At 37.8% G+C, this 20,508-nt stretch overlaps 1 protein-coding gene across 2 annotated transcripts in view; it reads right to left on the bottom strand.

The window, feature by feature from the left end:
- EVA1A (eva-1 homolog A, regulator of programmed cell death) overlaps nucleotides 1-20,508 on the bottom strand; it is a 160,653-nt gene that overhangs the window by 39,008 nt on the left and 101,137 nt on the right. Inside the window, exon 1 of one of the 2 annotated variants that reach the window (XM_072407443.1) lies at nucleotides 3,042-3,466. The exons of the other annotated variant lie outside the window; for it this stretch is intronic. The gene's annotated coding sequence lies outside the window, so the exon portion shown is untranslated. Of the gene's footprint in view, nucleotides 1-3,041; nucleotides 3,467-20,508 lie in introns of those variants that run through there. 2 annotated transcript variants of the gene reach the window in all.

Genomic DNA, 20,508 nt, shown 5'->3' with positions numbered 1-20,508 from the left:
AATCCCATGCAACCTCTTCAATTGAGTAGCCTAGAAGAATAGGAGTAAAAGAGGGGGTTCCTCCTTCATTTCGCACCCAAATGATCCTATCAAACCCATCTTGATGTTCCTCCACATCTGGCACTAGTAAAATATAGATAGTTTATTATAAAGTAGTTAGCATTTCTCACAAGAAATGTATTGTGAAATGACACAACTTGGTCTACAGATCAAGAGAATACCTACGCTGTACTATTTTTTGTGATATAAATGCTAACCCCATTTATTGACCATAGCACTCTGCAGCTTCCCGATCATAATACTGACTTGGAACCCTCTGCATGTTATTCCTGTTAGTGGGAGAGTGTATAATCCCCCGTGCCCATGGGGGGTCATCAAAAGCTCCCACTGGTGAGTACAAAGTTTGCTTTTGTCTTGGACCCAACCAGTACTGTAGGCCTAGAATAAGCATCACCCATGTCAAAATCCCTGGTGGTAAAATGTGCTAAACTCTTCAGCCACAACATTCCAATACTCAATGCAGAACTTACCCAAACACTTATTGAAACAGATATTTCTGACATGTTTTACCTCCCAAGATTTGTAATTCTGTTTGGTCAATGACCTTCTGTAACCCATCCAGGTAACCCTCTCCAATAGCCCTCTGTAACCTTCTTCAGTTGCACGCCCACCTTAAAACCTCTCCATGCTCCCCTAGCACCTAAAACACATTTACCTGACCATAAACAAATGTACAATACAGTAGAGCTTTTTCTGTGTGCAGGCTGGCAATCCCACTCTCAGACAGATTTCTAATGTAAAGAAAATAATATAGTGAAATAATTCAGATAGTTACATTAGGATAATTTTAAATACATGGCCAGCTAGACTGAAGCAGCTGTATGCAAGTTTGGATTAAAAAGCTCTAAAATTCTACACTGCATCTGTTCTATAAAGCAGGGGATCTGGAAGTACAGCTGGCCCAAGGGAATCAAGTTATTTATATAGCCATGCCCCCTCACCTTAAATTACACATACATTTTTAAGTTTTTGGATTTGTGATGAAAGTCATGGGATAGAAGTACCTTCGATTGTAAGAAAATTCTACATCTATTCCAAATACATGTTCTTCTTCAGCTTCAACTTTGCATTTCTTAAGTGGCTTCCCCACCCCCTATTAAATGTACAACGCTGCGTAATATGTTGGCGCTATATAAATACTGTTTAATAATATTAATGTCTGTCTAGTGATATAAGGAAAGTGGAAGAATTGGTGTTCCCAAACAAGATAAAGCAGCTTTGTTAAGAGATATCTGGACATTCTCAGTGAGATTATAGCACATTCATCAGATGAAATCATGAGTAACACAATACATTCCACAGAATCCCAATCTCTTCCAGGGAACAGGAGAAAATGAATGAACGTAGAAGAGGTAGCAGAAAACTAGGGTATGAGAAAAGTAAAGATGGCCATATACATTAAATGACAAGGTTAATGTTTAGGATGTATTGTCCACATTGCCACAATATCTATGGGGCAACATAACAAACCCTTAGACTTTCCAGTAGAAGAATCAATCAGGGATGAAAAAAAAGTATTATGTGTGTTTTTCCCAATAAGCCAGGGCCAAAGTATCTGTATTTTTCCTTCCCTACCTCCTTTATAGACTAAACATGAATGGTTGCCTTCAGGTATCTATTGAAGGCTTAGGAATCGTTATATTATCTCTCCCAGTTCAATGCCTCTGAATTATGGTACCCAAACACCATGCACTATTGTCAATCGATTTTTTTTTACTATGTGTGCCTGTGAGGAGTTTCCCTTTATCTAGTCCTGGGAATTCAACAGGAAATGAAAGGAGGTCTCCCCAAAGAGGGGAAGTTTACTTTTAGGCAGTTGTCATCAGAACTGATTTCCCCATTGGAAGATTTATCATCACCTCCTTATTTTGGGACAAATGTTACATTTATTATCACTTAATGTGTCAGAAGCAGGCTTTACATACAATATAAAGTTGGCCCAGAAAAAGCCAAACACACAAATGAAATGTTTCCTTTGCTAAACAACTGTAATCCTGGTACAAGTTCTTCTTATCCAAGAACCCCTGACAAACACCACAACCAGACCAGGTGGACTCTGTTTTATTCTATTTCTCAGTTAAGCCATATAGCTTGGCCACTGATATCAATGCAGAATACAGAATTTGGAATGAAAGCAAGGTAACAATCAGAAATAAAACATACTTTATAGGCATAGACACCAAATGTCCCTGATTCCAAATGGTTTATGTGCCAGCCTGGTTATGTGGCTGGAAATTTTTTCACTGGGTTTCAAACGTTCATTAAAATTCTTATCTCATCCACATATTCTTTGAAATTATTATCACCTTTTAAAACTCTTTAAGTCTTTGAAATGTATATTTTATGAAGGGCAGCACTTATAATGCAGGGGAAGTACTTCCAATAAAATAAATAAACACATCACAGATGGCTACTCTGCCCCCACCCCCATGGTCTGGTAGAGGTGCCAAGTTAAGATACCTCAACAAAAATGTCCCTAGAAATGATATCACAATATTGGCTGCTTAAACCGCCTGGATCACAAGTAGTTAATCAAGAGTAATATGTAATACTGGATCCATGGATCGAGGAAAAGTCGTTTCTGAGCTGCAAATTTTCAATAATCTGAATACATTCCTGCACATTTGCCTACCCTGTGGATCCTAATTGCAAGTTGGCAAGCTAAATGAATCTGTGCAAATCAGGAAAATCTATCTGCGCATTATTATCTATATGGAAAACTTGTATTTGCACAAATAGAAATGCAGTTCCCTGAATTCACTAGATTTCAAATAGTTTGGTTTGTCTCGGTTGTCCATTTTTAATATAGTTTGAAATGAATTCTTCCATATATGAAGAAATGGGGTGTTAAATGGAAATGTGGTATGATCAATGAACTCTGTACATGCATTGAGGTGCTCAATTTGGGTCTTTAAAGTTTGCAACAATGTAAAAGAAGAGTAAAATCATTCCAGGATACTAAGCATTTCATTATAGCCTACCTTGATCACTGTAATAGCTGACTGTCCTCTGGTTTCTCCAAACTATTCAAAGTTGGTCCAGCAAACACCCAGAATCCCCCAACAATAGGTACAAGAAGGCTTATCCAGCAAGCCACTTTCTTCTTGCAACAGGGCACAGGTAAAGCGGCATCCACCTCTCATTGAATTCCTGGGGTTTTCCTACAGTTGTTCCATATTTCTCTGAATGAATGAATGAGGACCAAGAGCAGCAGCTTAAATTAAAACAGACCAGTAGAGAGGCAGCAGCCAAGGTTTACAATGCAGACACACTGCAATCTGAGAGTACAAGTGATCCCAGACACACACAGTCCAGCTAAGTCTTTAAGCAGAAACATTTGCTAGAAAGCCTGGAGTCAGATAGACTTTGAAAAAAAAAAGACTGAAAGAGAAAGAGAGGTTGTCTCATTTCCTTCAACCTCTATACAATACTCTGAATTCTCTCCTCCCATTCCAGCCCTGCCTCCCTCACCCCTCCTTGATCTCCAAAGTACATTCAGTCTAGGCTCAGGGAACAGGGACCGGTTCTGCCTTTTATCACACACTGGCAGCATAGATACACACAGCCCCCTATGGCTTAAATTACTCTCCTAAGAAATGACGGTCGCCTGCTCTAGCTGTTTTTTACAGATCAAGCAGAAATCTCATGCCTATGGGTCCAGAGGTTGACCTACTAATTGGACTTTGGTGGAATATTTGGTGAGACAGATAAAGCTGCCTATAGACTATAAATAAATAGTCTTACAAACATAGGGCCAACATCCATGTTGGTTCCATTTATACGCAACACCGATCAACTTAATCAACCTAATCAATCAAGAAAACCCAACTCTGCCAGACTCATTCCCATGAAAGCTCAGTCAGGATCAACTGTAACTATCCAGGAGAAATAAGCAAAAATGATTGTTTTCATTTCACCAGAATTGTAGCAAAAACTGCCACATTTTGTCAAAATTATTAGGTAATATCCTCTTATGCCTGTAAGCACCATTAAAATACCTTTTGAGAGCCTTACTGTCTCCCCTTCCTCAAGGTAAATGTTCTTGGCAAACATTTAAGATTATTATGTGGTGTCAGGGAAGAGTTGTGCCTAAGGGCAATTAAATCGTGCTTGCAAATCCTTCTGTCCTCCTAAACCTATAACTGTGGGAAAGCAATAGGAAGATCTATCAGCTGAACAATCTTGGTATAACTATAGCTCATTCAACAATTTTTGTTTATAGATCAGCTCCTTTAGGGTGCTCATGGAAAGGCAAAGTTTACTTTGGCACTTGTCAGGTCTCTAGTTGGCCAAGAAAATCATTACTGCAACAAAAAAAAAAAGATGATGGAAAACCCAACTGGGATCTTCAGCTGGCCATGCACAGCCCAAACAAATGAGCAATAAGACAGGTCTGAGTTTGCCTTGCGATAGTTGGGTCATTTGATGTTTCCTGCATGCATAGTTACTAGCACATAGGTAAATCATTTTGCAAACTATTGACAATTGTTAACTTCCTCACCCATAACCTAGTCACCCACATGGCTCCAAGACTTTTCTAGAGATGCCCCAACTCTCTGGAATGATCTTCCTTGTCCTATTTGGCTTGCTACCACTTTCACTTTCTGCTCATTTAAAAGAGCACTCAAAACTAATCATTTCAAACTTGCCTACCCGTCTTCTTCTGTCCCCTAAACTCTCACTAATCACTCAAAATTCCATATCTCCCGTCCTATTGTTTGCTATTTCCCCCATCTCCTAGATTGTAAGCTCTTCTGGACAGGGTCGTCTCCTCCTGTGTCACTGTCTGTATCTGACATTTGTAACCCCTATTTAATGTACAGCACTGCGTATTATGTTGGCACTATATAAATCCTGTTTACTAATAATAATAATAATAATAATATTATTAATAATTATTGTTTTCATGGCAGAGCTCCATCCTTGCATTTCTCAAATCCGTAATATTGAAGCAATTCCTAATATTACATAGGTCATTCAAATCCAATGTCTTACCAGCCATTGCTCTCATGGAGAACAACATCAATAACTGATTACTGATTTCATAGATTTGAAAAAACTTGACTGTCTACTTGTACTACTTCTCACTGTCTCAGTCCGAGATCTGTTGTATAGAGAGTGCAAGTGGCTGATGACCAACCAAATTCAGGTACTAACAGTACAAAATTGAAGAGCTTAACTTAAGTTTGGGATTACTGGCAATGATCATCTGTGGTACTGAATAACACACACAGTCCATACTATATGCCGGAAGTGCTGCTGTGGTGTCAGCAAACAATTTACAACAAGCTAGAGTAGGCTTTCAACAAGACACAACTAAGACACCAAAATCCTCACCAGTAGAGGAACCAATTAAAGTTTCTGCTACTCCTTCTCATTTTTCTGCTGAGCCACTGAAAAATACCCAATATTTGCAGGTATGGGGGGAGCATGTGACGTTCTCCCCTTCCAGAAGTGTCAGAAATGTAGAAGCAGATTAATCATGTGTAAGCTTTGATATTGGTTAATACAGGACCTACATTTAGGACGTTTAGGAGAAACAGTGTAGTATGGATCTTGGTGTGTTGGTAGCATGGGATGCAAAAATAAAAAAAACAGTCATTTTGCCTTAAATGTCAATGTGCCATTAAACTACATCAACATTTTTTTTAGATATTATTATAAATATTAAACAAAAACCCTAAAAATAATCAAAAACACAACCCAAAAATCTAGTGGCAGTGGGCTATCAGCTCAAATGGCAATGATCTCAATTGAGTTCTGTTGTTGTAAATACTTAATTGTATGTTATTGCTCAGAAATACAAACTGAACTCCCCTCTTCTTGTAGTTTGAAAAGTATATTCTCCATTCTGAATTCTAACATACACAGTACCGGTCTTCAGCAGCCTGGGGCAATGGAAGAAGAGCAGCGAGAGCGTAATCATGCTTTATTAACCCTGCCAGGGACAATCAGATCACACAACACTTCAAGAGATGCTTCATCTCAGCAACTTCACGCCAGCACAAGCGGCACCATCCCATCTCTCTGTTTGATATGTATGTAGAATAATTCTATCGGTATAAAATTCAGCCTCCTACTAGCAGCTCAAATTTTTTTGTAATGGAAATATAAGTAAATGGAAATCCCAAAAAATTCAGATTGTTTAAATGATTTTGCTAAATGTGACCTATTGTGGACTGTTGATTACAGTACCCAAGTACCCAAGCAGTCCCTAGCTGTGTATTGTGTCCATTTTAGCACTGCATACTTTTATAACATACTTTATATCATTTTTCTGTAATACTGCATGAAGGAGAAAACTCTGCTATGAATGTAGTAATTTACCCAAAATGCACCAGAATTTTGCATGCCATCAATGGCAAGCAGCAACAAGATAACATTACACTGGTTCGACAACAAAGTGAAGGTAAGTATGAACAAAAGAGGGCAAGATGCTCTGCAAAGACATTGTCAAGTGCAATATAAACCACCAAGTTGACAAATAGTTAGTTGCCATAAGCATGGCCATGACCTTCTACCCATTTCTCGTATAGGGGTCCCAGGGAATGTAAGAGGGGTTTAGCATTACTTATACACAGAAATCCAGGTCTACAAGGGAAGACGCTGGCACAGATGTAGTGTGATTTATTTTTGGTGCATGCAATTCAATATAAGTCTAAAAATTTTAGTTATCCTAACAGTGAACTCAACATATGTGCTACTGGCAGAATCAGCAGGTAAAAATATAGGGACAAGAAAGCCCACATCTAAGGACTGGTAAGCCACACTAAATTACATTTTTGTTTTTTGGGTTTTTTATTAACTTCTTTTGCTCCCCTGATGCCCCTTTTGTTAGCTAAAGCAAAGGGGATAAACCTTGCCCAAATCCTGGTGTTCACCCATTATTTAATAACAATCTCATCCATCTTTCTAAAAAGTTTTGTTTGGGGGTCACTCCTAGCTTCATGGTTCTTCATTACTAGGGATGGAAATTTGCGAACCAATTTCGCGAAACTATCGGAAGGTCGAGGAAATTATAACAGGAGGATTCACACGATTCCCTAGGTATCCTCCTGTTTACCAGCCCTCTAGTGCCCCGGGCATCGCACACTGTTCCACTGCAGATGAACTCTGAATGGAGTTTCTTCATTGAGAATTCATCTGCAGTTCAGTTCCCACGGTCACCGGGCTGAAAAGTACAGCCCAGGCACCGTTGGAACTGAACTACAGATGAACTCTCAATGGAGAAACTCCATTAAAAGTTCTTCTTCAGTTCCACTGTGATCCCTGGGCACTAGAGGTTAATTAACCTCTAGTGCCCCGGGATCGCAGTGGATTCTCAGGGCTGCAATCATTCTTGCAGCTCTGGGAATCCTGTTTGCTATCCCGGGCACTAGAGGTTAAAGCTTTTCTCAGCCAATCAGAGAGCAGCTCGCTAAACCCTATTCATTACATATGGCTGTGTTTTCCAACCAGGTTTACATTGAAACCTTGGGTTCCTCCAGAGGTTGCTAAGGGTTCCTTAAGCAATGAGCAATTTGTGCTTCTCAGCTTAGTTTACGTGACACCAATGATAGCTTTGGCCATCGGGAAAAGTGACGTTCCTCCCACTGGACAACAATGTAGGAGGGATTCTTCCCAATGATCGCTAATGTACTATTGTGAATATAGTATATATAGCAGGGGCTCCCTGAAGACCTGGAAGTGATGTTAAAAAGGCAAAGAATGACTGATATACAGTATTCCGATGGTTAAAAAAATTTCAAATGCAGCTGAAGGCCGTTTCACTTGCTAATCGTAAGCTTTCCCAATGCTTTGAAAAAGCATGTGATTAGCATACGAAACGGTGCTCAGAAGGATTTTTAAATGTTTTCAACCTTTGGAATATATCATAAAGAGTTATAAAGCTAGGAGTGACTCTGAACTAGACTCCTTTGAAAAATGGAATAAATGACTAATGACAGGCTAATTTGAAAGCATTGCAATATGAACTAATAATGTGGTTGGATAGCAAGCTATGGTTTGACACAATACTAACTTTCTGAAAGCTAGTATGTGGGGGCATGGCATCAACTCATCCCGATTACCATGTACACTAATGCCCACTTATCGCCCCACTTCCCACGTGCTATTGCTACAGCCTAACCTTATGTCACAGGCAATAGGTGATTATGCTGCTCATACAGGAGGTCCAAGTTTTTCCTCTGGAGGTAGCAGATGGTAGAGGTATGCACGACTGATTACAATATAAAATAAATGTTTTACCATAGTACTACAATGCATATGTGTGAATTGGCAAAGTATAAAACTGTTATTTTATTTCCACAAAACCATCATAATGTCATAATCAAGTATATATGATTTTTGCTGATGAGATTAACACTTTATGGTCCTTGCTGATTGGTTGAAGATCTGTTTATTTATCATTTGTATATCATACAGACACATTCAGGAAAACTGATAAATGTTCTTCCCATCACAACACTGAACAATGGTTGTCACTGTTGACTGCAGGAAAATAATATACAGGAACATTGCTGGTTTCACATCAAGCTGGAGGAATGGAGTGGAACCAGTCAGTTAAGGACCTGAACTAGTTTCAGTGTTAGTGAGCTAAGAGGACTCCAAACTTCCTATGACTTTTAATGAAGAATAATTACTACATTGATAATTTGTTGCTTTATACTTGTCACATTTATTACTAAAGCTTGCAGGACCATCGATGCAAACTATAATTACATTTGTGAAATATCTATATCACAGAGCAAAGAATATTTTATGTTATTTATTGGATTTTATCTACTCGGTGATTGTATAAATGACAGCCATGCAACTGTGGTGGGTTTAGTGTTATGGTCACATAGTTTTATGGTGAACCCAATCACCAAAATCTCAAATGAGCTTTAATATATTTCATCTTCAATTTCAAAAAATCTGCAGCATTAATTGATATATTACCTTGGTATACTGACATAAAAGTCCTTAATTAGATTAGGTACCTCCTGTTATAAGGTAACAATATTCTGTCCCTGTCTCTAATTGTGTTCCTGTGTTGTCACTGTGTCAATCCTATAATATATAGATTGGTCTGCATCAGAAATGCCTTGCAACCATCAGTGCACGCAGACAGTACATGGCTACAAAAGCCTGCACCAACAGCACCAATATTCATATATACAAATGTCACGGATGAATAAACAAGGAATAAAAATAATGAATGAAAAAGGCTGACATTTTGCATGGAATAGGAAAGATTTGAATTTTGTCCGGTTGTTTAGATTTTCTTGGAAACACGACAGTAGGTGGGAGGAAATCTGCCCAAAGTAATAAGAAATTCCTTCTTAAACAGGTGTCCTCACTGAAAGGTTCTCCTCTATTCCTGTTTCGGTGAAACCAATTAATTCTACATTTCACATTACTTTTTATACTGTGATAATGATAGCCAGGACAATTAGAGGGGGTGACTGTGTCCAATAGGGTCACATATAGCAGACCAGACAAAAAGACATTAGCATACATCCTGAACCTATATAAAGAATTGGCAATGGCAGCTCCTTCTTATCACATATACATGCATATGATATATGAGATTTATGATGAGGATTTAAAATTCTAATCTTTCATGTAGAAGCCGTTGTGCATGGAGTACATTTACATTATAACTGTGCCCTTTTCCATTCTTCTGCTCAGTCTTGTGAACCATTAACACGTGTCTTCATTCCAGAAGCGCTAACATGCCTCGGAGGAAGTTGAAAAAGCGACTTAGAACCAGCCAGCGGAAGAAGCTGGAAATTGTATCATGCTTTAATGACCGTCTGATAAGAGGAGGTTGAGAAGGTTTTCTTCCTTTCTTTGCAAGATTCAAACAGAATCAGCTTTTATATAAAATTAAACAGTAATATCTATTTAGCTGTCTAATGCAATTAGTGATCACTCTTTTAGTTACATTTGTATGCAAGAGGCAAAACATGACATGTAAGTGCAATGCATTTAGGTGAATTTCAAAATCAATTCCCATTGGAAGACATGGTGGAGAGGTCTGTCCACACTTATATTTCTTAGTAACAGAAATCAGTGACCCACAATAAACTAATGGGAAAACTGTTTTTCTTGGATTTATTCATGTCTACAGCAGTCTTTTAGCAAATATTTAAAGATTGTCATAAAAAATGGATATGAAATAAACTTTATAATCAATGCTAACAGTTGGCACATGATATCAAAGTGTCTTTTTACGAACCCGGCACAAAGGGCCTGATTTATTAAAGCTCTCCAAGACTGGAGACAATAGACTATTATGGGAGACAATGAGCAAACCAGCCAACCTAGAATGGATCTGGTCCAGGATTGAAACTAATTGCACTGATTTTAAGGAAATCCATCCCAGATTGGTAGATTACCCAGGTTCTTCTATGATCATTTATCTTATCAATGGAGAGCTTTAATAATTTAGATCCAAACTGTCAAGCCATTGAGCATTTTCAGATGCTTTTCTAAGTGAGGGCAGAAACACAAAAATAGCCATAAATTCCATACCAATACCATACCAATAAATGCCCCCCCAAACATATCCCTGCCTATATCAGTTACTACATTTGCTGAAACCCCTACAAAAGCCAGTATGTGGACAGGGAGCACCACTTTATCCTGCAGCTACACATTCCACTATGACTGTCAATCCTGATCAACTAGTTTACTGTGCTTCCTACCCGTGCACAAGCAGAGTCAGATTAAGCCTTGTCTATCTTCAATGTATTTCATCAAACAATACCCCTATTAGGTCCAAGATTCCACAGCCCCTCTACTGAGCTTCCTCCCCACCACCCCAAGATGAAATTGTACTAACTTGTAGAAACCAGTGTGAATGGTCTTATTAGTGTCGTACAAATCTGATATGTCATTATGACATGCACTAGTTCCTTAATGAGAACTTGTACATAGGTTAACTTTAAAGGCAGCCCTAACACCTTCTTTTAAACTTCTTCTTTCCACACATTTCAGCTGCCAGAGGTGAAGAGAGTAATTCCAGTGCTTGGAGCTTATACAGTTTGATCCACAAGTATTTGGACAACTTTTTTCTAATTTTGGTTCTGTACATTACCACAATTAATTTTAACAACTCAGATGCAGTTGAACTTCAGACTTTCAGCTTTAATTCAGTGGGTTGAACAAATATTGAACATGCTATTTGCCTGGTTATTAACGACTAAAATACCATAAGTGCAGCAAGCACAAGTCACTAAAGAGTAGTAAGCCATCACCTCTACATTTGGGGTAGTAACGGACCCAAAGCAACAGAACAACAGTCAGTGTTTATATTTACAAAAGATTAGCAATGCCAGCCTACACGTTTCTTTTATGACAGATTCCCTTTAATAAAACCCCTAAAGCATTTGGTCTCCTCCCTTTTTTTCCTCAATAACAAAGTGTAAAAGTTTCTGGCAGTCTGAGAAGAATAATTTATACAACATATTATTTTCGGCATACTCTGGTCAGCAGTTCTACTTTCTGGGCTCACTTTGAGAATGTGACGTGAACTCATTTTGTTTTTATAAGAAACTACTTTGTGGTTTTACATGATTTGTGTCCAGACAAATGTGTTTTGAGTAAGAGAGGTTAGACCAATGATATTTCACAGTGTTAGGCTTTTACTAGTAAAATTAAGTGTAAAATATTTCATAACAGGAAACGGCCGTACTTGAGCATGTCTGCCACATACCAAAAGCCATAAATTCAGTTCCCGACATGCATTGTAGGAAGGTGGAATCATAACTTGTTTCCATGAAATGAACAAAGGAGAAAGTTGCACATACTTTAGTGTCTTCAATGCCAAGCTTCGGCAGACAAAGTTAGCTGAGCCTTTACAATTAATTGTAAAGGTGTGAAGATGTGGATAAAAGCAAGGCAATTTAAACTAGACAAAGCATGGATTCTGTGTATTACCATTGTGGGGATATGAACAGATGTTAAAGTTGACCTTCCACTAAAATGGAAGGTAGACCTACAATCTCTGGGCCTCTTCCCAAATCATCTACATTTAGTAGGTAAAAAATACTCCAAATTTATATTTAAAAAAAAACAGAATTACATTTCTTTATCTCTGTCTTCTGTTGACATTGGTGTTTTTGTGTTGCAGGTAGATTCCAGTGTAATGAAGAGCAGGTGAAGTCCTGTGAAAGAACACCCCAGTTCATTGTGTTCTAGAAGAATCCTCCCAGCAGAGCAGTAAGTAAGATAAGTGTAATTTTTGAGGATGGTGGTCAAAGTAAGCAGATTCTATATCTCAGTGAAAGTCCACTTTAAAGAACCTCTAAAAATAAACTTTATTATAAACTAGTTTAGTTGAAGGACTTGAAAGTGGACATCTTAGTAACTTTGCAAGTTTTAAAAAAATTCATGGCTTCATAATTTACACACAATAGTATAATTTTATTAAAAAACATAACTATTTGTTAAACTGAATTCTAAAAGTAATTATTTGCTATGTTATATGGAAATCTAGAAATGTTATCTGTGCCTAAGCAGTACCCTGAAAATGTACTGGGACAGCAATCTAGTCCAGAAAGTAGACGCTGACCCTGGATGATACCTAAACAAAGATGACAATCATTATGGATGAGTAGAATAATGACATATGAAGGTATTTTCAGGGAAGGGGGTGATTGGGATCTTTGTTATACCTAGGGCCCATTCAGATCAGAAAATTGCTAAAATGGTATGTTGGGTTGCAGTACGATGCTTTCAGTGCCATCTATTTATATTGCTATGTTCCTGTATTGCAGTGTATCACAACATGATTGAAATGTAACATTGATACAGAGCAGCTTTTCTGCTTCCAATTAAGTTATACCTAAAACCATCACTACATATCCAGACAAATGGGCAATCAGGATATCCAAGAGGCAAGATGACTGAAAGCCAACACATAGTAAGTGTCTACTCAGTATGACAGTCTTCATGGGGCAGGGTGTGATAGGAATAGTTTTATGTGTTCTGAAAGGTACTGTGCACTATATAACTACCGCGAATATAAACAACAAAATTACAAAAATATATGTGAAAAATATATGGAATATGGAATAACAAAACCCACCGCCATGTCCCAGAATGCAATTCTCTGTTTATTTTGAAGCTTGGTATAAATCAGCAATCTGGAATACACTTAGCATCTTATTTCCCAGTGAAATAGTAAGCAGAGCATTAGGCAAGAACTTATGCGTTATTAAGTCAGTCCAGGGGAGTCAGGAAATTCTGTCTCAGCCACATAGGCTGTAGAAATATTACAGACCTTCTCTGGACTCCATCTGTGCAACAAAAACGGAAATCCATCCGATGCATACATCTGTATGTATTACCTGAATTGCTGCCAACCAGAAAATGCCAACAGAAAGCTGCTTCACCAGGCACTCTGCTTCCTCAAACATTGAAACTCAGTGACTAGTACTTTTTCCTTGCAGCACTAGTGTCCCTGATTTGAATCTAGGCAAAAACACAATCTGCATAAAAAAAAATAAAGCAGGTTTTTTTGCCTTCTTCGTGGTCAACTAAGTCTATAGGGTTTTATTCTGGGATATGTTTATTTCCCCAGTCTTTTTTCAACCTAACTGATGTAACTATGCATGGAGTCTGTAACTTTTCCCTGTGTTTGCATGGATTTTCTTCCACAAGCCATACTTGTTCAGTGTGCTTCTAATTTTACTGTCAATATCTTTACTGTCTAACATGCTAACTAAGGCCTGGGTCTGAGAAATAGATCTTAGGTTACTTCCAGTAACATTGCATTAGCATTGCATCATCTGACCAAGGTGGTGGTGGTGGTGGGGATTTGCTGGGATATTCACTCCTGGGGAGATTGGCAGCTGTTTCAAATTGTTTCCGATTGTGAATAATTTTTCTTACTGTAGAATGATGGACAAATTGCTCTTATAACAGAATATTTGCCAACAATTGCTTCCTCTAAGATCATTGTGCTAACACACGCCTGAATTCTCCAAACCAGCAAACTACCAAAACTTCTGCGTTTATAGGTGGTCATACTTGCCGATGATCTGTCTGCTACCTACCTTACTAATTCCCTTGGAATTGGTAAGGGTATATTTTATTTATCACACACTGTTTTTGCATTTTTATTTAGTCTTTGTTAAATAAATAATGGGCTGGTGTATAATAGTATGTGTTGTTCATCTGAGGATTTATTTGCTTAATTTTAGAACCTGCTAAGGACCAGTTGACTTTTTGCTATGTTATAATATGCAAAACCTTTGCATTGAAATAGGGTGTACTTTCATTTTCTAACAACTATATATAGAATAGTGTTAAAAAACCAATTAAACAAAAGTTGATCGGCTATGATCTTCTGAATAATACAGGATTGGTTCTCCATCATACAAAAGTTTTCTAACATACTGTAAAATTTCTGTGAACAGTAATGAATGATTCTCAAGAACCTGGTATCACCCCTCTGTGAACCCCTACATAGATTAATAGTGGCCAAATTCGGTATCCAAACAGATATAGCATTGCCGAATCTGGATTCTGTAAAATGTTTTATTGCTTTGGAACCCTCAAGGCTATTCGTATCAAAGAAGAAGTTGAGGTGGCCAAATTTTAAATAGAGTTCATGTACTTTAGTCTAAAGTTGTATGCTGTGAGTGAGGACCTGATCCAAGAAAAGAAACAAGGAGAGGAAGATTCTTGTCATGACTACAAAATACAATCATTACTGATGTAATAGGGAGAAAGTCGTAATTCACTTTGCAGGAACAGAAAAGCTGCAATGACTAAAGCTGACCACATACATTAAAAGCAGATTCCATTTTACAAAAAAATATGTAGTACATTGGACTGCGTAAATGGATGTAAATTGAAAGGACTGTTTAAGTAAATAGTGCGAGACAATTGCAAAGATATTTCTGTGCCCAACTCTGATATCAGTAGAAGTGGCTACTAAGTTTTCTTCAAGGTGCCCTTTACCTTTGGCTTTCGGAGGAGTATTCTTAAGTCAGGCTCATGGAAAAATATTTGATTCAAATATTCTGAGTTTAAATAAATATAAATCAACTGTTTTACACAGCACAATTAGGTGACTTCAGTTTTGTTGACTGCATTTAGGCAGAGCAGCTTGGTTTGGGACTCGCCACATGGCAATGCGGCGAGTCAGACTTGGCAAGCACATTTTATTTAACACTGTTCACTATAAGATAGCTCAGATCAGTACAATGTGCTGTACTATCACTCAATTCTGTTGTGCTGTGCTGTACTGGTGCATTGGGGTGGCTTTCAAAACAAAGGTACTGCTGTGCACATCACTGTGCCAATTGTTGCCATGTATTGTAGCAATGCAAAGTAAAATATTTGATTTACTGCAATGCACTTGTGTGAATGTGCCGTTATGGATTTCTAAGTAATGCATAACTGAGCTGATTGAACATCATAAAAATATACTATTAGCTATATTTAAAACACATCCAATAAAATGGTACCTTGTGTACAACCAGACTCTGGCAAACAATAAAGGCTCCCACCAATGGTATCTACCACTGCACGAACAAGTGTGTTCATTATTTAGTATAATATTATGCAGCCATTCTTCTCTCTGTCATGTGAACAGTTATCTATACACATGTGTGTAGATATTCAATTGTTTTCCACTGAGAAGAGACATTGTTAAACAATGCTCTACATGTGTTATTAATAAGAAGTTCAGTATTAGACTGAGCATACTAAAAATAAAACTGCTATAAGTTTTGCTGAGACAGATTCCTATGATGTTGTGGGATAAGAAGAAAAAGGATGGGAGCTTAAGGAACGAGCCATGGATATGTTTTCAATAAGAGGATATGAACTTCTGATTTTAGTGGTTATTCCAACAAACCCAGGCAAAGAGAGAAGAAGGGTCGCACAGACGAAAGTTTGGATTCATGTGCTGCCTGGCGTGGACACAAAGAAAGCCAGAAAGGAGAGCTCTGTAAATGCAATTAGATCAGCTAATAAAGCTGGAGAAGTCCAATATGCCAAATACAAACAGCCACATAAAGGAGAATAAAGAAATAGGAATTGCAGTCTATTGAGTCATAGACCTGGAATGAGTATCTAAATAGCAACCTGCATGTTTGTTTTAGGTTAGTTACTTTCTAGGTAATACAAGCAAGACATGAATGACAGCTCTTAAGTTTGTAAAACTTTAAAAACAAGTGCAACAATGGAAACTAATATTAGCTTGACAGGTTAACTTTTTACACGACAATTGTACCTTTGGTACAAGTCATCCTTTAATTATTGCAGTTCTCTCCCTAAGTGCACCTGGTTTAAAACTCACCTTTACCCTCAATCTAGTTATCATATATGTGTAGTGCCACATGGCCTTACTGCACCTAAATGTCCTTGCTTGGTCTAAGCCCTGTGTGTCTCAGCCTCATTTTTTTGTTTGAGCAGAGCCGTATTCTGCAGGATCACTGGAGGTCCCCATGAGTATGACCCATTATAAAGGAGAATGGAGCTAGAGTAAGAGCATGTCCTACAGCAAAGCTGTGTGGCATCTGGTGGACCACGCAGTAAAGGTCCCTGGAACAAGGACAAAGTTGAGAATCAGAATGTGTATTCTCAGGGAAGTGGATGCATTTATTAAATGACTACTTGTACCAAAGTTGTCATTTAAGGAAATCATACAGTGCATTTATGAAGTGGCAATTATTGATTACCTGTTAGCCACTAAACTACCAGAGTTAAGCTACGTACACACTTCCAATTATTATCGTCGGAAAACGAACGACGAACGTTCCTGCACGATATATATGAACGATCGTATAGCACCGATCCTGCACATAGAGGTAACGACACGATCGTTCGTAGATATTGTACACACAATAGATACGATCGTTTAAGCGATAGAGGAACTATGTGCACGACAGGAAAGTGAACGGACGTTCGTTCATCACGCATGCTCTGAACATGGACGATCAACGAACGACCGTACACACGAACGATGTTCAACGATCGTCGTCCAATCCGATCCGCCGGTCCGGTCGTTCGTTTCCAACAATTTTCCTCGTTCGTCGGCGTCGTTGGTTACTTTTTTACGGACGATTTTTTGCCCAATCGATCGTTCGTCGTTCGATTGGAACGATAAAAATTGGAAGTGTGTACGCACCTTAAGTTATATGTACTCCTGTTATCTATTTTTACTATATTTATCAATGGTCACCATCAATGATCATTGATAAAATGCGTAGAACTTCGGAGATCTGCCATGCTTGATCTTGGTTGCTCCTTGCAAAACATTTATCAAGCTGCAAAAGAGGAGACTTTGCACTGGAAAGTAAGGACAACGCATTAGATAAAGGATCCCTCTCCCTGTAAAAATTAAAGACAATTTGTTCCCCGATTTTTACCAGAGGCATTGATGTGATAGTGATGTCAAAATCCTTTTGTCAATGTGCTGGGAACAACAGGAATCTGAATCTGACATGAATAGTCTTGCACTGAGCAGGTTTGGGGTACTCATTATTAATCCCCTGGAATCTTGCTGGAAGGATAAAGATACCACAGTGTGAAATACGAAAGATGAAGCTTAGGTTCTTAGTAATAGGTGAACCTTTTTTTACCTGGCTTTAAGTCTGAAGTTTTAATTTACCTAAATAGCCCAGAACCCTTCAACCAAACAGTTATAAATCCTGAAAAAAATTAGGGTATAATGCAGGTGATTCCAAGAATGCAAATGTGGCTTACCCAAAGCCAACACAACACAGGACATGCAATGCTGTAAATAGGCCCATACTTTAATTTGCTAGTATTGACACATAAAGTCACGTGTCTCTCCTTACCCAAAAGCACTAGTTTTTTCACCATCACTAAATGGACCTGCAGAAAAAGAAATGTATTTGCTTTTGGAGATGGGAATGGCCCGCTACACAGTACACTTTAATTCTGTCCATCTGCCTGAGTTTGCTGTACTATATATTTTTTACCTAGTAAACCTAGATAAACAATGTATAGAAAAAAATGTAGTAATAGAAGCATCACTATATGGAACTTTCAAAATGGAGCCCTAGATTTGACCTTCACAAGTTGCACACATGTGAACTTGTTCCTAATGATACAAGTGCAGGGTCTTCAGGCTCCATATTTTTTTTGCTGCTCCTATGTTGATACAAAGCAGAGTGCTGCAGGAGGGTCAACTCTGATTGCAGCCATGTGAACCCTGCTAATGATATTTACTAATGTCTGGCTTCCAGATGGGACACAGAGGAAGGTGTTCACATGTAGACAATATGCTGCTTTGTACAACAAATCAGCAAATTGACAAGAGTCTAAAAACAGGGACTAATTATACTAGAAAAAACTAATAGATGAACTGCACATGCTGGGAGGTATTTTGAAATGTCTGTTAAATTGTATTCTAAAATCAAATTATGGCACAGTCCAGAAAAAAATGAATGGTGTAGTTTTTGTTGGATGCTGGTGGACTAAAATACTCACTCTCTTTACCTCTCCTTTCACAACTGCTCACACAATTGTGTTCTAACCACATGGAGACTGGCACTCAATTGGACAAGAAAGGAAACATAAAAGGAAAGGGGAAAAGGAAAGGTGGCAAAAATGGTAAAAGGAGGAAATTAAAGGAAAGGAAAGAAAAAAGAATATAAGAGAGGAAGGAAAGAAAAATAAAGGAAATCAAATAAATTGAAATGCAACATAAAAAGTAGCTTTTACATCTTTAGAATATTAAGTTGAAGTCAAGAAAAAGAACTTGTTTTATCCATAATTATATTTTTCCTTACACTGTCTGTGTTCAAAGTCTGTGCTAAAAGTAACTATTTGCACTTTGGCTAAACTCTCACACTCGCTCTTTCTTCTACAGAAGTGTGAATTCATATGTTTTATTAATCATTTGAAAGGGAATGAATAATAGTGTAGATGTATTGTAAACATTATGGGTGTAAAGAATTGGGTACATGTCATTGGGCGTTGTTTTTCTGATGCTTGTCACATCTAAATCCTGTGCTTCCATTGTAATAGCACAACATGACAGTTGTGTTTTATGACTTCTCTAACTTAGATGTTGATCTATCAATAGTGTTTGGCCAACACTCTAAACCAGCCATTTAAAGCAAGGTTCAATAGAAACTTTGTAAAGTGCTGAGTAATATGTTGGTTCTATAAAAATACAAGGTAATATTAATAATCCCAGGGTACCTACAGAGGTTTCTGGGGGTTCCTTGAACTGTCACTGACTGTTCTCCTAGTTGATGATAACTCCAAAGTTCTTCAATGCCACCTAGTAGAGCCATCTCCAACAAAATTACTTTTTGTTGTCTATAAAGGTTGGTTTTCTTGCCAACACTACAATAGTCATCATTATTCCATAATTTTTTTTGATCAGATAAACAAGGGCCTACCAAGGGCTTCCCCAAACCCTTAAAAAATGTTTTCTGTAGGGGTCCCAATGACCTAAACTATATCAAGGGTTTCTCCGAGGTAAAAAGAAAAGACAACTGTACAACGTATAGTAAGAAACGTTATTACCATTCAGGAGATGAACTGTGCTGTCTGCTCTGGTAAAAGCCAGAACCTATAAATCTATAAATAAAATAATACCATGCAGGCAAAGCAACCTAAAATAGCATACAGCCAATATAGTTTACATCGACTCATCCAGCCAATAACCCACCTGCCAGCCTGTGACCATCACAGTTTTAAAATATAATTGCAATAAAAAATCTACAAAACAAAGACGTTTTTCACTTGACTGATCTGTTGCTGATTCTTCTGATCTTTAATCTGCTCAATAGCAATATTCTGCACTTTTTTTAAAGTGAGGCAGCTAGACATAGTTGGGATCAGTTACACCCTTCAAGTAATTAGAATTTCTGATCACCAGTTTAGGGAAACCATTGTATGGTGATCAAAGCACTGATTAGCCCCGATAATGTTAAAAAATTCATTATTCAGATTCGCAAACATGGACAGCAAAATCTGTAATCTGGTTGCTATTTTTTTTAATAAATAGACTTCTAAGCCCTGCACATCAATTCAAATTCAAGCAAACAATTTTTAGCATAATCGTCTTTTTTTACATGTAATATTTTTGGCATAGCTCTGGGAAGAGACTCATCCTGTGTCATGACAGACACACCTAAATTCCCAGGGAAATGTTTTTGTTTGGTAATATATGATGGACAGACCTCTTATTAGCTGGATATGGCAGATACATCAAAGGCAAATGAACAGAAAAATATTTTTATACACTATCTGCTGACTTTTTCTAATGTGAAATAATATAAACACAGTCCTAAAACATTAAAGAGAACCTAAAGCTTTTATAGTATGACACCAAAATTGTTCTCAAAGAGAAAACATTTTCGTTTTTCCTTGTTTATTATCTATATCCATGTTTCTCCTTTCCTTTTTACCATGGGGAACCCCTTGAAAAAAACTTCCTGGTCTTCAGACAACCCCTGCATTAGA

This window comes from Pyxicephalus adspersus, chromosome 4 (assembly GCF_032062135.1).
Source record: "Pyxicephalus adspersus chromosome 4, UCB_Pads_2.0, whole genome shotgun sequence".
In the NCBI taxonomy this organism is placed as follows: domain Eukaryota; kingdom Metazoa; phylum Chordata; class Amphibia; order Anura; family Pyxicephalidae; genus Pyxicephalus; species Pyxicephalus adspersus.
Note: the sequence above shows the minus strand (reverse complement) of the source record. Positions and strands in the feature narration are given on the sequence as shown.